This window comes from Gallinula chloropus, assembly GCF_964237585.1.
Source record: "Gallinula chloropus genome assembly, chromosome: 4".
NCBI lineage: Eukaryota > Metazoa > Chordata > Aves > Gruiformes > Rallidae > Gallinula > Gallinula chloropus.
The window spans coordinates 34,019,563-34,024,555 of record NC_140088.1 but is presented as its reverse complement, the minus strand read 5'-3'; positions in this window follow the sequence as shown (position 1 = coordinate 34,024,555).

Here is a 4,993-nt window from a genome sequence, read left to right as displayed (position 1 = left end):
GGCTGGCCTACCTGCTGCAAGCCTGAGGAAGGTTTCAGCAGCACCTGGCTCGCTTTCTGAGAAAACAAGGAAAGAGAGGTTTACCTAAACCCTGGGAAGCCCGTGTATTTTCATTGTATTTTAATTTCAAGAGATTGTCTGCCCCGCCCAAGATTATCTCATGGGAAAGAAAAGCCTGGCTCAGTGACTAGTGGTGAAACTTGTCCCCAAGCCAAATTTCCCTGCACCTGATGTTCCTCCACAGCAGCAGAAACCAGAGTATTTCAGTTCACAACAGTGCCCCAGGGGCAGTGCTGGGGTGAGGGGATGGAGGGGGAGGATGGGACCCACATCTCCTCCTGCTCTTCCAGAACAAGTCCTGCAAGTTTGGATGCTGAGCAGCTCAGTCCCAGAGCTGGAAAGGGCATGGTGTCACCCTGGGAACGCAGATCACGTGGGGCTGCAGCAGAGGGAACCTGTCTGAGGGATAAGTTGAAACATACCCTGCTCTCTTGTGCAATAGGTCTTTGCAAGTACAATGCTGTATTTATACGGTGGGAACGGAGAGCCCAGGGCTGGACTCCGCAGAGGCATGAGTAAGCAGCTTCCAGGAGGCCCAGGTGCCAGCTGGGCCAGCTCTTTGATTCCTCTTCTGGGAGCAGACGCAGGCTGGGTGCTGGGTCTTGACCAGCATCCTCCTGTACAGGGAGGGCAGTCTGAGAGACATGTAAGCAGAGCAAGCAGGCTGAGGACATGGGAGTCTCAGCAGGGTTGGAAGAGCAGCAGTCTGACTGAAGCACAGGCTGGCAGAGGACAAACATTTCTTCTGGTGCCAGTGCCTGTTTGAGCCATGCCTCTGCTCAGCCCAGCTTCTGTGGTGTTACTGTGCTGCTCTTTGCAAGGCCACAGAGAGGACCACAGGGGAGGACCCATCTAGCCCAAATCAGGGGCAGGAAGGAATTAAGAGCAAAGTTGAAGCAAGCTACATAGCTGTCACTACAACTGGGAAAAGTCAAACCGGAGCCTTCTTCCAAGCTGAGAATGGTTCCCTAATTGATAAATAGCATTAAACTTGGAGCAATCAGAAGCAAAAGCTAGTTAGCACCTGGGGAATAAATTGGGGGCTGTTAAGAAGGTGATAAGGTTGTTAGTGCAATCTCAGGAAGTGGGGGAGGATGCCATTCTCTGGTAATTGCATTTCAACAGGGTTCAAGCACTGCCTGGTTTCTGCTGCTGGACTTACGTCAGTAAAAAATTTAGCCTGTCCTTTCAAAGTAAATAGGATGTAACCTACAGGGCATAAAGGTCTCCTGAAAGGACCTTTCAGACGTGCCCTTCTGGTGCTGGAAGGACACTGTGTTGAGTCACATGAAACTTGGTATTATTTTGGGGATTAATTCCCAGTCAGGGTTCAGTGGAAGCTCAGGAAAGCAACTGTCAGCTGGGAACCCTCTTGGCACCAGCAAGCCTGTTTAGGGTGTGCTGCCTTCAGAGAAAAGAAACAAAAGGGTGCTTTCTATCCCTGTTCCTGCCTTTGACACCTCAGCTCCATCAGAGATGGCAGCTACCATACCAGCTTCATGCAGAATTACAGGATGCAGTGTGTACCTGTGCTGAAGCACTTGCAGTGTTGCAACGCGGGTGGGAAAGCCCTGATGAGTTACTCTGCTGGATGCTGGGCTGTGTGGGAGCCTGCTGACCAGCATCCAGAGCAAGAAAGAAAATACTGGAGTCACATTGGATTTGTTTTCTTTAGCAGCTAATCCTGAGCTTTATGCTATGGAGCAAGTCAGATCAACTAATCGTAAGGATCCTTTTTGGCACTGAAGTACATGGTGCTCGTGTGGGATTGTACTGGCCTGGCAATGGGCTTGGCTAGCTTCATCCAGCCTGGTGGGGTGGTTTGTGTTAGCAACAGTCTCCCAGGAACTCTTCTGTGCTCTCAGCATCATCTGAAAATACAGGTTGGTCAAGCAGCACTGCAATGCAGAAACAAGCCCAAACTGCACCAGAGCCAGGCAGCAGCACAGGTCCAGTACTGTTCGGTGGAGTGGACTAGAGCTGGGCTTTAAAGACGCCTCAGGTGGCTTTGGTAAGACACTTCATTTAATGAGAGAGATTCACCCCCACCCCCAGGAGCTCAGCTTTGTTCACTGGTTTCAGGGAGTTTTAGGGTGCTTATTGCACACATGACAGGATATGGCTCAGTGGGATGACTCACTGCCTATAAAGTTAATTCACACTCTCCTGCTATTTCCATTCACAGATTCTCCTGTAAGCTTTAATGCTGAGAAGCTGCAAAGCTGGGAGCCAGCTCCAAATAATCCCTCAGGTCGCTTTGCACGTAGTGAGCAGACTGCAGGAGGACAGCACGTTCTCAGACTTTGGGAAAAAAAAAAAAAGAAGTAATGAGACAAGCTCCCAAATCAGGTTTTATCAGCAGTAATTTCCTATTCCCTTCTAGCTGCTGAATCACCTTTGCTCACTCCTGTGGCACTGTGGGCCTTGGTGTTTTCATTCCTGCATCTCCACCAAACTCCCCGGGAGCATCCCTGCCCAGCCCTCTGCCTTTGGAGCATCTGTAGAGCTCCAGCCATGGGCAGATAGCAGCATCACAGTAGGTCAGGGCTCCTGCTAAAGCTAAAAGGATGAGTCCTGTGAGGTCTCTGGGATACTCCCACATACGGGACACAGGCTCTGACAAAATTTTTCAGCAGTTTTTAACTACTGAGTTAAGCTAAAAAAGGCTAATGGCCACTGGCGTAATGACAGAGCAGCATGCTGTTATTAAGGCTGCAAAAGCAAGTCCTACATGGGCTTGCCTCAGAGTGATGGGAGGGCCTCCTTCCTGGCCCCTGGATGGTAGCTCCTGGGGAGAGGCACTGAAAGCCTTGGGAAGTTTGCTTCACCATCCCCCTCCTTGCTACTCCACCCTGAGCAGCTGCTGAGGGAGAGGAAAATTAACTGAGGCAGCGGAAGGATCACGGAAGGTTTCAGCATTGAGGGGATTTTCACACTGTAGGACACAGAGAGAGAAGTGGGGCAATTTCCCCCTCGTGCTATTGTCAGTAAGATGCAGTAAGTCCTCTTCCATCTTTGAGCCCAACTTACTGTGCACCCACAGAGCTGCAAACACAAACAGCAGATGTTAAAAAAAATTTATTTGAACAAATATTAGACACAATCACAGAGGAAGAAAGCAGCTCTCCATACAGTTTCTTTTCCAGAAAGAAAGAATCCCTGTTTCACACCAAGCTGCTGCAGGACGACCCTTGCTCTCCCCAGCAGAAGGGGAGGGTGCTGCTCTCTCCGCCCGTGGATTTGCCCCGTGAGGGATGGCGTGCTCTCCTTCGCAGGTCACACCACAGCCCTGGGTCTCACTGGCTAAAGAAATGCATAAAGACTCAACAAACTGAACTAGTGATACAGCACAGGTGCCTGTACAGGTAGGAAATACACGCAGGGACGCATCGCTGAGTGAGAGCTTTCTTCAAGAAGTGGTGTCCTGCCTAGAGGTGTGTAGGGCACCTCACTTCTGGCTACTGCCTGCCTTTGTACTCGCCATCTGTCTCTTAGGGCTCATCCCTGAACCTGGACGGCATTTCAGCTGGGGAAGTCCTTTCAATGTTCAGCTCACTTGGGATGTGCCATCCTTCTCAGGTGTCTCAGCCTTACCCTACAAGCAGCTCCAAGACTGTGGGCCACTTCTCTTTGTAAGACCTACCCCACTTTTTTCATCCCCTACCACCCAGGGAGAGAGCCGGCTTCTATCACATCCTGGGAACCTTGTGAGCTGTGCTGCAGAGAGATTGTTGAGAGGTATTTGCACAGGCTTTTTTGGACCCAGAGCCATCCTACATTACTTGCATTTGGGTTTCTTTACAGGCCGACTGGCACAGGTATGCTTCTTTTGGTCCAGGGAAAACAATCTATAGCTGTATCTCCTTCCATCACAGTACTCCAGAGCTGTCCCCAAAGTGATGGGCCACAACCAGGCTACAGAGAACACCCTGAGTATTAAAGCATTGCTTGACAGACCTGTCATGCTCTCTGCTACATAAACCAGAACGAAATGTCTCTGTGAAAGAAGTTTTAGAAATTGATGCAAGTTCTGTAATAAAATGTCAGTAGACTCACCAGGAAATTAATCCTCTGAGAAACAGGAGGGAGGGCAATGGAGCATACATAGCGAATGGTTTTCTCTGGCAGGAACTTCATGGATTTCCTTTGCTTGTGATTTCAGCAGATCAAGCAGTGATTTTTAAGAAAGGGAAGCACAACAGAAAGAAGCCCAAGCCCTCCATTCCTGTTCTACAGCCTCAGGAAGAACAGCACGAGGTAAATTCTGGTCTCCTGAGGATTTTACTGACCAAGAGGAACTCTCTCTTCCTGCAACCCCATCCTTTTGATTCAGAACCTAATGTACGGACAATATCACTTCAAATTTGGATGCCTAGTAAGTTTTCCAGATCTCTAAAAGATTCTCTGAATATCAGCATCTCAACTGAGTAGAATCACAACTTGCATTTTACAACATTCATTCTTTCTCTCCATCTCAATTTCTTCCTTACATCTCTTTTTTCCCTTTTATTCCCTTCCTTCCTTTCTTTCCTTTTCTTCCTTCTCCATTCTCCTTTCCTTACCCACATGGCTCTCTGTCTGCATTGCACCTCTTGGTTCTGTTACAAACCCTTCACTGACAGAGTGTGGTCTCTGCTAGACAGACAGAGCCACTTCACTGCTGTTCCTCACCCATTTTTTTCCCTCCCAAAACACAACACACGCAAAAGACCTTTCAAAAACAGGTCCTCAAGTTCACAACTACCTCTTAAGATAGGGCTGCAGCACTGACACCCACCAGCGTGCAGAGTCCTCTCTAGAGAACGCTTCAGCCTTCTCAAGGGCACTCGCGATACAGGGTCTGTCAGAAGAGAGTGGGGCTTTTCCACAGCCAAGTGACTTCTACCTACTGTGGCAAGCGGAACGAGAGGGGGGAACCCAAATCTCATGTTAC